Below are 11,275 nucleotides of genomic sequence, written 5' to 3'. Positions count from 1 at the left end.
GGCTGAGCTCCCTAAGGGCTGCAGTGCGCTCCGCAGCTCGGGAGCAGCTCGGAGGGGCTCGGGTGGAGGCTCTGCAGAGGGGGCTGTGCTGCCAGGAACGTGATTCCAGCAAAGCAGGCCCGGGAGCCCAGGGCGCCAGGGACACAGCCCAGAATCCCGCCTCCCCCCGTGATAGGCAGGGGCGGGAGGGCCCAGGACAGCGAGGACACCTGCCGCCGGAGGCCCCGACCTGAGCAGATCAGCGGCCCTGCCCAGGAGCATCCAGACCCCTGCGGACTGGGAGCTGCGGTAGTTACTGCAGGAGCTGACTCCAGGGCTGGGGAGCTGGCAGCCGCCTCTGCTGTTGTTCCTCCTGGTGTCACCTTGTGCCACAGACAGAGCAAGGCTTCCAGGGAACAGGGACTTCACAGGATAAACAGCTCCCACTGAGACATGACCTGGCAGGGGGCAGGACAGCTCCCCAAGTGCACACACCTGAGAGTCAGCACAACAGGCCCCTCTGCTAGAACCAGCTGGAAGGACAGGGGAAGAGCAAGTTCTTTTTTTTTTTTTTTTGTCAAATGATCCTTTATTAAAATATTTTCCTTTGTGGTCAACTCTCTGAGCATTCAACTGCATAGCTATTGATTTCATCTATGATGTCATGAGGGTTACACCCACCAACATTGCAGCCCACAGACTGGGCAGTCCCCAGGATCTCTTTAATGGTTCTAGAGTATTCTCTGGCTAGAGATCCGTGTCGCGTCTGTTGGGCAATATTGACAAGCTCATCAAAAGTGATATTTCCACTGTGCTTAATGTTTTTCTGCTTTTTTCTGTCTCTTGGTGGTTCCTTGAGGGCTTTGATAATCAGGGCAGAGGCAGAAGGTACCACTTCAATCTGGGCCTGTCTGTTCTGAATGATCAGTTTCACTGTAATCCTTATACCCTTCCAATAACCAGTTGTCTTGACGATGTCATAACCAACCTTTTTTGGAGACAGACCCAGCAGCTGATCTTCGGGGTCAGGGCAGATGTGGCACCAACCTCACCACCGGTGCACCTCAGGAACATGACTTTGATCTCTTTGGGATTGAACTTAGGCGGAATAGTGGAGGCAGCTGGTGTCGGATGAACCCGGATTCGGGAGGACCAAATACAGTTGCACCTTTGCCTCCTCCGAGCCAAAAGCGGAAGAGCAAGTTCTTGACCAAGCAGTGCTGGAAAGCTCCAGGGGAAGTTCAGGGACTTACAATATATAGAACAGAGGATACCCCTCCTTGGTTTTTTTGTTTGTTTGTTTCTGTTTGGTTTGGTTTGTTTTTTTGTTCTTTGTTTGTTATATCTTATTTTAATTTTTTTCCTTCCATTTTGCAGTACATCTTGCTTTTAGCCACTCTGCACTGAGCAAAATGAGTAGAAGGAAGAACTCACCACAAAAGAATCAGAAACAGTACTCTCTCCCACAGAGTTACAGAATTTGTATTTTTAAAATTTTTTTTTATTGGAGTTCAATTTGCCAACATATAGCATAACTCCCAGTGTTCATCCCAAGTACCCCCCTCAGTGCCCATCACCAAGTCACCCCAACTCCCCGCCCAAATCCCCTTCCACTACCCCTTCTTCAATTCACAGAGTTAGGTATTTCTCATGTTTTGTCACCCTCACTGATATTTTCACTCATTCTCTCACTTTTCCCTTTATTCCCTTTCACTAATTTTTATATTCCCCAAATGAATAAGACCATATAATATTTGTACCTTTCCAATTGACTTTCTGACATCGAATTATACAATTCGATGTCAGAAAGCCAATTCAGAAGCACAATGATAATGCTACTAGTGGATCTGGAAATAAAAGCATAAAAGATTCAAGAGACTACATAACTGGAGAATTTAGATCTAATCAGGCTGAAAATAAAAATCAAATAAATGAGATGTAATCCAAACTGGAGGTCCTAACGACAAGGGTTAACGAGGTAGAACAAGTGAATGACATAGAAGACAAGTTGATGGCAAGGAAGGCTGCTGAGGAAAAAAGAGAAAACCTATGAAAAGATCATGAGGAAAGGTTAAGGGAAATAAATGATGGCCTCAACAGGAAAAGTCTACATTTAATTGGGGTTCCAGAGGGCAATGAAAAGGATAGAGGAGCAGAAGGTGTCTTTGAACAAACGTAGCTGAGGGGATCCCTGGGTGGCGCAGCGGTTTAGCGCCTGCCTTTGGCCCAGGGCGCGATCCTGGAGACCTGGGATCGAATCCCACATCGGGCTCCCAGTGCATGGAGCCTGCTTCTCCCTCTGCCTATGCTCTCTCTTTCTCTGTGTGTGTGTAACTATATAAATAAATATAAAATAAAAAAAGAAAAAAACAAACGTAGCTGAGAACTTCCCTAACATTGGGAAGGAAACAGGCATTCAGATCCAGGAGATAGAAAGATTCCCCCTAAAATCAAAAAAATAAAATCAAAATTCAAAACCTCAACATTCAATAGGGAAACTTGCAAATACCAAAGATAAAGGGAAAATCCTTAAAGCAGCAAGAGACAAGAAATCCCTAACCTTTATGGGGAAAAGTATTAGGTCAACAGGAGACATCTCCACAGAGACCGGGCAGGCCAGAAAGGACTGGCAGGATATATTCAGGGTCCTAAATGAGAAGAACATGCAGCCAAGAATACTCGATCAAGCAAGGTTATCATTCAGAATAGAAGGAGAGATAAAGAGCTTCCAAGACAGGCAGGAACTGAAAGAATATGTGACCACCAAACGAGCTCTGCAAGAAATCATTAGGGGGACTCTGTAAAAGAAAGAGGAAGTCCAAGGGAACAATCCACAAAAACAGGGACTGAATAGGTATCTTGATGACACTAAATTCATAACTTTCAACAGGAAATCTGAACGTGAATGAGTTCAATGACACCATCAAAAGGCGCAGGGAAAAAAAAAAACAAAAGGCGCAGGGTTTCAGATGGGATAAAAAAGCAAGACCCACCTATTTTCTGTCTACAAGAGATCCTTGTAGACATAAGGACACCTGCAACCTGAAAATAAAAGGTTGAAGAACCATTTACCATTCAAATGATCCTCAAAAGAAAGCAGGGGTAGCCATCCTTATATTAGAAAAATTAAAATTTATCCCAAACACTGTAGTAAGAGATGAAGGGACATGATATCATAATTAAAGGATCTATCCAACAAGAGGACTTAACACTCATGAATATTTATGCCCCGAATGTGGGAGCAGCCAACGATATCAATTCATAACCAAAGTTAAGACATACTTAGATAATAAATCACTTATACTTGGTGTCTTGAACACAACACTTTCTAGAATCGACAGATCTTCTAAGCACAAAACCTCTAAAGAAACAAGAGCTTTAAATGATTCACTGGACCAGATGGATTTCACAGATATTTATAGAAATTTACATCCAAACGCAACTGAATACGCATTCTTCTCAAGTGCACATGGAACGTTCTCCAAAATAGACCACATACTGGGTCAAATATCAGATCTTAATCAATACTAAAGATTGAGAATGTCCCCTGCATATTTTCAGACCAGAATGCTTTGAAACTAAAACTAAATCACAAGAAGTTTGAAAGGATTTCAAACACATGGAGGTTAAGGACCAGCCTGCTACAAGAAGAAAGTGACAACCAGGAAATTAGGGAAGAATTAGAAAGATTCATGGAAACTGTTGAGAATGAAGATACAACCATTCAAAATCTTTGGGATACAGCAAAAGGAGTCCGGAGGGGGAAATATATCGCAATACAAGCATCCATCCAAAAACTGGAAAGAACTCAAATACAAAAGCTAACCTTGTACCAAAAGGAGCTGGAGAAAAAAACAGAAGATAGATCCTACATCCAGACGAAGAAGAAATTAATAGATTATAGCAGAACCCAATTAAATAGAGACCAGAAGAACTGTGGAATGGATTAACAAAAACAGGAGTTGGTTCTTTCAAAGAATTAATAAGATAGATAAACCATTAGTGAGCCTTATTAAAAAGAAGAGAGAAAACACTCAAATTAATAAAATCATGAATGAGAAAGGAGGAATCACTACTAATACCAAGGAAATACAAACAATTTTAAAACATTATGAGCAGCTATATGCCAATAAATTAGGCAATCTAGAAGAAATGGATGCATTTCTGGAAAACCACAAACTACCAAAAATGGAACAGGAAGAAACAAAAAACCTGAACAGGCCGATAACCAGGGAGGAAATTGAAGCAGTCATCAAAAACCTCCCAAGACACAATGTCCAGGGCCAGATAGCTTCCCAGGGGAATTCTATCAAACGTTTAAAGAAGAAACGATACCTATTCTACTAAAGTTGCTTGGAAAGATAGAAAGAGATGGAACAGTTCCAAACTTGTTCTATGAGGCCAGCATCACCTTAATTCTAAAACCAGACAAAGACCCCAACAAAAAGGAGAATTACAGACCAATATCCCTGATGAACATGGATGCAAAAATTCTCAACAAGATACTACCCAATAGGATCCAAGAACACATTAAGAAAATTATTCACCATGAACTTGGTCACAGTAGCTTCTTGAAAGATACATCCATGAAGGCAAGAGAAACAAAAGCAAAAATGAACTATGGAGACTTCATCAAGATAAGAAGCTTTTGCATAGCAAAAGAAACAGTCCATGGGATCCCTGGGTGGCGCAGCGGTTTGGCGCCTGCCTTTGGCCCAGGGCGCGATCCTGGAGACCCGGGATCGAATCCCACGTCTGGCTGCCGGTGCATGGAGCCTGCTTCTCCCTCTGCCTGTGTCTCTGCCTCTCTCTCTCTCTCTCTGTGACTATCATAAATAAATAAAAAAAATTATAAAAAAAAGAAACAGTCCACATGCAGCCCAGTTGGCTCAGCTGTTTAGCGCTGCCTTCAGCTCAGGGACTGATCCTGGAGACCCAGGATTGAGTCCCATGTCGGGCTCCCTGCTTGGAGCCTGCTTCTCTCTCTCTCTCTCTCTCTGTGTGTGTGTCTCGTGAATAAATAAATAAAATCTTTAAAAAAAAAAGAAAGAGTCCACAAAACTAAAAGGCAACCTACAGAATGGGAGAAGATATTTGCAAATGACGTATCAGATAAAGGACTAGTATCCAAGATCTATAAAGAACGTGTTAAACTCAACACCAAAGAAACAAACAATCCAATCATGAAATGGGCAAAAGACAGGAACAGAAATCTCACAGAGGAAGACAGAGACATGGCCAACAAGCTCGTGAGAAAATGCTCTGCATCACTTGCCATCAGGGAACTTCAAATCAAAACCACAATTAGATAACAACTCACACCAGTGAGAATGGGGAAAATTAACAAGGTAGGAAACCACAAATGTTGGAAAAGATGTGGAGAAAGGGGAGCCCTTTTGCACTGTTGGTGGCAATGTGAACTGTTGCAGCCACTCTGGAAAACTGTGTGGAGGTTCCTCAAATAATTAAAAATAGATCTGCCCTATGACCCAGCAATTGCACTGCTGGGGATTTACCCCAAGGGCACAGATGCAGTGAAATTCTGGGATACCTGCACCCCAATTTTTATAGGAGCAATGTCCACAGTAGCCAAACTGTGGATGGAGCCGCAGAGTCCATCGAAAGATGAATGGATAAAGAAGATGTGGTCTATGTATACAATGGAATATTCCTCAGCCATTGGAAATGACAAAAACCACCATTTGCTTTGACATGAATGGAACTGGAGGGTATTCTGCTGAGTGAAATAAGTCAATCGGAGAAGGACAAACATAATATGGTCTTATTCATTTGGGGAATATAAAAAATACGGAAAGGGAAAAAAGGGGAAAGGAGAAAAAATGAGTAGGAATTATCAGAAAGGGAGACAGAATATGGGAGACTCCAAACTCTAGGAAAAGAAAAAGGGGTGGTGGAAAGGGAGGTGGGCAGGTGTTGAGGGTGACTGGGTGACGGGCAGTGAGGGGGCACTTGATGGGATGAGCACTGGGTGTTATGCTATATGTTGGCAAATTGAACTCCAATAAAAGTAAATAAATAAATAAATATAAAATAAATAAATAAATAAATAAATAAATAAACAAATAAATAAATAAATAAATATTTCGTTTAGCTCTGCAAGAAACTACCCAGTTATGTTCTCAAGCAGCTTGGACATTTGGCATTCCCTCCAGCAGTGAAGGAGAGTTCCTGCTGCCCCACATCCTGGGCACCATCTGATGTTGACGTGGTATTGAATTTTCTCCTTGCTGATGGGAGTCTGCTGCTACCTCACTGTTTCGGTGTGTAGTCCCCCAGTGACTTTTCATGTGGGAAATCTTTACACAGGTGCAATTGTTCTCTGTGTACATTTTTGGTAAGGGTTCTGTTCACATCTTCTCACTGGGATGACACGACCCAGCATCCTGTAATTCAGGAGCTCCCAAAGCTCCAATCTGAAAGGAAAGAGAGAAAAACATTATCACAAAATACCAGAACTCAGGGAATTCTCACTAAATCCCTAGAATGGTACCAGTGGACAGGCAGGGCTAGGCAGTATGCCAACTGGTTCCCCTGGTCACACATCTTGCACAACTGCCCTTCTTCTCATTCCAACACAGCAATAGTGTGGGTCATATCGCTTCTGAAATCCATGTAACTATTTTTTCATTGGGAGATGAATATCTTCAAAAGGAGGTATTTTCATTGGAATTTAAACAAGTCTGGAAATTAAATTTAAACAATTCTGTTTCTAGTGAGATACAAAGCATTCAAAGCCAGATTCTGAGCCTGTGTTGCTTAGAGGCTGGGACAGGGGAGTGATGGAATAAGAGGTGAATAGTAGGGCAGCCCAAGTGGCTCAGTGGTTTAGCGCCGCCTTTAGCCCAGGGCGTGATCCTGGAGACCCGGGATCCAGTCCCACGTTTGCTCTCTGCATGCAGCCTGCTTCCCCCTCTGCCTGTGTCTTTCCTCTCTCACTGTGTGTCTCTCATGAATAAATAAATAGAAGAAAATAAAGGACGTGAAGAGTAGATGTTATCACATGTCCCTGGGAAACAGAACTTATCTGGGTGATATTGATCGTATGTGGCTCTACAGCAATGATGATCAATCTCTCCCCAGGTTGCAGCCCAAGGTGGTCAAAGACGTTTTTGTCAACACACCTGGGCCTGGAAAATTAGGGTTGAATCCCTGGCTGGTCTCTCAGTGCTGTTCTGGGTCACAATATAGGATCTCTGCCTGAGAGCTGTGGTAACATTGCCATGGTAACCCCTGTGTTTCTACTGCTCTTGTGAAAGAGAAGATGACCTTGGATCTGGGGTCATCAAGAGATTCCTTAGGGCAGTGATACATGTACACATGGGAGAGTTCTTACTCTTGATATTCACATCCCCTACAGCCCTGGATTATGGAAAAGCTCCAATGGGGACTAAGGGAAGAGGGAGACAGAGTCAGTACCTGTGGGCTCAGGATACCCACTCACAGGAGTCTCCATCAACCTGGTGGCAGCTATAGCAAATGTTCATTCATGCACCCACATCAACCAACTTCACTGAGGCAGGCTGAGCATTTTCCCAGTAATGGTGCAACATCCCCCAAATCTCATAGCCCATAAAATGGTTCATGGCCATAGGCCCCAAATTCCTACTTTGACGGGCCCCCTTCTCCTCAAGTGCAAAACCCAAGCCTCAGGTGCTGAGCGAGGGATCCCATCCAGCTCTGAGAATGGAAATTGCCTACGACCCGTGTCCTCACACAATATCCCACATCCTAGTGTTCAGGCCTAAGACACAGTGAACCTTGGTCACTTCTAAGCAGTGGAGCCTGTGAGGGAAGGGAAGGCTCTGCTCTGAGCCCTGGAGGTGCTGAATCCATGCTGGGAAGGACTGCACCCCCTGTTTAGATGATCCTGGACCTCTGAGGGAGATAAAGTCAAGGAAAAGCTCATTGTCCTCATTTCAGGAGAAAAAATCTTCGTAGCACAGACTCTGGTTTTATGACATTTGGAAACCCAAGTAACATGACTGTTACCACATGGAAGTGTTTTGTTTTATTCTTGTTTTCTTATTTCTGAGGACATATAGAGCTTTAAGAGATAATTGAGAATAGGCCCATTATGAACCAGACGGTACTTTTAAGTACATGTTAGATATACTACTTATTTTACACGTTATAAATTTTCATGGAAGAAGCATCTGAACAGATGAAGGATTTTGTCCCATGTCCCAAACTGTCAGTGTCACTGTGAGAAGCATTATTGTTTCCGATTAGACAGCGAAGGTCAGTCTAGTCCTCAGGCTGCAGTTCAGAGATGAGGGTGTCCTCCAATGACTGAGGCATCCTTGGATCAGGAGAAGCAGCTGGGGACCCCAGAGCCCTGGTGCTTATCTGAGTCTAAGTAGTAGTACAGGAGATACTGGGGAGGGCTCCGTGGCTTCTTCTGGAACCAGTTGATGTAATAGCTGCCAACACTGGAGCCACTGATCAGGGTACAGGTGAGTCTGACTGTTGTTCCAAAGATGCCGAGAGGGAGGGCGACTGGGTCAGCACAGGCTGGGACAGAGACCTGCAAACAGAGACACTTATGTGTAATGGAGCAGAGACCAAAGCAAAACTTCCCAACATCTGAGACAGAGGGGCTGATGGAGCCTAGGAAATGGGACCTGGTATGTGTGGCCTGTCTGTCTGTACCTGTGCACTGAGAGAAATACACCAAGAGACAGGAGTACAGGTGATGATGACCATCCCCACACCAGGTGGGGCCCCAGAACTCTTTTTGTCCTCCACTCTTTTCTACAAGAGGGGTGTCTATGCAAATGAAGTCCATCTAGTGATTTCCCAGCCCCTCCCTGAGCCCTGGTGCTGGAGGTCAGCTCACACCACATTGTGGAGGTTGGGAGTTGCTTCACCCCTGGGGAGAGCCCTGGACAATGCACCTGCTGAGACCACATACAAGTGTCTGCTTAGGGGACTCCTCCAGGCTTGAGAGGACACAGCTGCTGAGCCCCAACAAGGAGCACAGGGCCCAATACACAGAGTGAAGGGTCCTCACTGAGCAGCTATGTAGGGATCACGGGCCCATAGCTCCCCACTGGTCACAGGCACCAAGCCCACCTTGGACCAAAGACCTGGGATCTCAGGGGCCTTCACCAGCTCATCAGGGCCATGTCTATTCACAGTCCCATGTCTGATCTCTAGATACCATGATTCGTACACACTGCACACGATTACTCTGCTTCCTCATTCTCTGAAGTGATGGTTTTCTATGGAAAAGACAAACATGTACAGAAATGACCTATTCGGGTGTCACCAGAGAAGTTACCACAAGGTGAAAGTTAAGTATTTATCCTGTCAAGCATCACTGATCAGAAGACAGTGGAGCTGGTTTGAGGGGCTTGTAGCAGATCATGAGGGATTGCTGGAGTTGGATACTGTCCAGAAGTAAGCTTCTTGGCTTACAGCAGTTCAGCAATGATTTTAAAGTTCAAGTGATGCTGTTACAATCAGTTTGGGATCAGATATGACCGAGTGTTTTGTGAAAAGCAAACAGCTTTGCCTGGTGGAACATTTACTGGTGAATATTAGACATAGCTCTTTAGGTTTGGAAGTGAGACATATCTCATAAATTCATGGTTTCTGTGCATTTTTGTTTTCCCATTCCTCTCAGGATATTTGTTGCTTCACACACTGTTTATATTGTACACAATTATTTTCTTTCTTTTTTTAATTTCTTTTTATTGGAGTTCAATTTGCCAACATATAGCAATAACACCCAGTGCTCATCCCATCAAATGTACCCAATTATTTTCACTTGTAGATTCGTACTCTTTGCTTTCCTTCAATTGGAAGATGAGTGTGAAGTTTTATCATTGTTTCCACATGCATGGGATAGGCGTGCAGAAATCATGTTCTCAATGGGCCCCAAACAACTTTGGTATATATGCAAATAGTCACGAAATCTCTAGGCTCATAAGGACCTGAGGTAAAAGATATATGACCTTGATCACATTCTTCCCTCAGACAACTTTAGGATAAATGTTTCAGATGAGTCATGGTACATTTCTTGAGATGGCCATATCTTTTAATTTATTCTCTTATAAAATGTATTACATTTACTGTTTTCATTTTTTTAAGATTTTATTTATTTTTTCATGAGAGATACACAGAAAGAGAGAGAGGCAGAGACACAGGAAGAGGGAGAAGCAGGCTCCATGAAGGAGACCAACGTGGGACTCGATCCAGGGTCTCCAGGATCACACCCTGGGCTGAAGGCGGTCCTAAACCGCTGAGCCACCCGGGTTGCCCTGATTTTCTTTTATATCTTTATAAAAGATTTATTTATTTATTTGAGAGAGAGAATTGGGATAGTAAGAGAGAGACAGATGAGTGGGGGGCGGGTGGGTGGGTGAAGCAGGCTCTCTCCTGAGCAGGATACCTGAGAAGTTGATTGATTTTAAGTGTTACACATATTAAATGTCTAAAATGACCACTCTTGATAATCTGTCAAATTGCATTTGCAAATATTTCATTATATTTCGGTTCCTATCTTCATGAAACTTATGGATTTTTAATATCTTTTATTTTGAAATTTGAGTCTGGGTATAATAAATGAGGAAAATAAGCTTTATAATGTATACTCAAAGTTGTTCATTCCTCCCTGCTTCTCTGTAGTATTCTCATTATTTCCTCCTTAAATGTTTGAAGGGATTGTCTAGAGAAGCCTTTGAACCTGGAGTTATCTTTGTGGCAAGGATGCAGCAGCAGATATGAACAAATAATTTGGTATAAGTGCTGGTGAGCATGAGTTAAACAAAGTTATTCCTCATTCCTTAAACATAATCTACAGTGCATAAATTATGTCCGTGGCTCCACTTTATATGATTGTAATTTTCATTTACCTTTAATATCATTGTTTCTTTTGTTTTTTATTTTAAATATTTTATTTATGTATTTGACAGAGTGATTTCTGACTTTAGAGAGTGTACACAATCAGGAAGAGAGCCAGGCATAGGCCCAGGGAGAAGCAGGCTCACAGCTGAGCAGGGAGCTGGATGTGGGGCTCAATCCCAGGACACCAAGATTATGATCTGAGCTGAAGACAGATGCTTAACCAAATGACCCACTCAGGTGCCCCTAATATCATTGTTGATGTAAAAAGAACTAAAATACTATTTTTATTACAATGAGATTTTAGTAATATTTAATAAATATAATATATTTTAAAGCAAAACAAAGAGAAACCATCCAAGTATAATGTCAAGTGTTGCACAACATTATTTAGAAGGAGCCATCAGACAGATAATAATTATGCTATCCT

General features: G+C 43.0%; 1 pseudogene; it reads right to left on the bottom strand.

Annotated features, from left to right (window-relative positions):
* Nucleotides 1-577: 577 nt before the first annotated feature.
* LOC144299435 (large ribosomal subunit protein uL11-like) lies at nucleotides 578-8,703 on the bottom strand (annotated as a pseudogene).
* Nucleotides 8,704-11,275: the final 2,572 nt, after the last annotated feature.

Source organism: Canis aureus, chromosome 27, assembly GCF_053574225.1.
Source record: "Canis aureus isolate CA01 chromosome 27, VMU_Caureus_v.1.0, whole genome shotgun sequence".
Lineage (NCBI taxonomy): Eukaryota > Metazoa > Chordata > Mammalia > Carnivora > Canidae > Canis > Canis aureus.
Note: the sequence above shows the minus strand (reverse complement) of the source record. Positions and strands in the feature narration are given on the sequence as shown.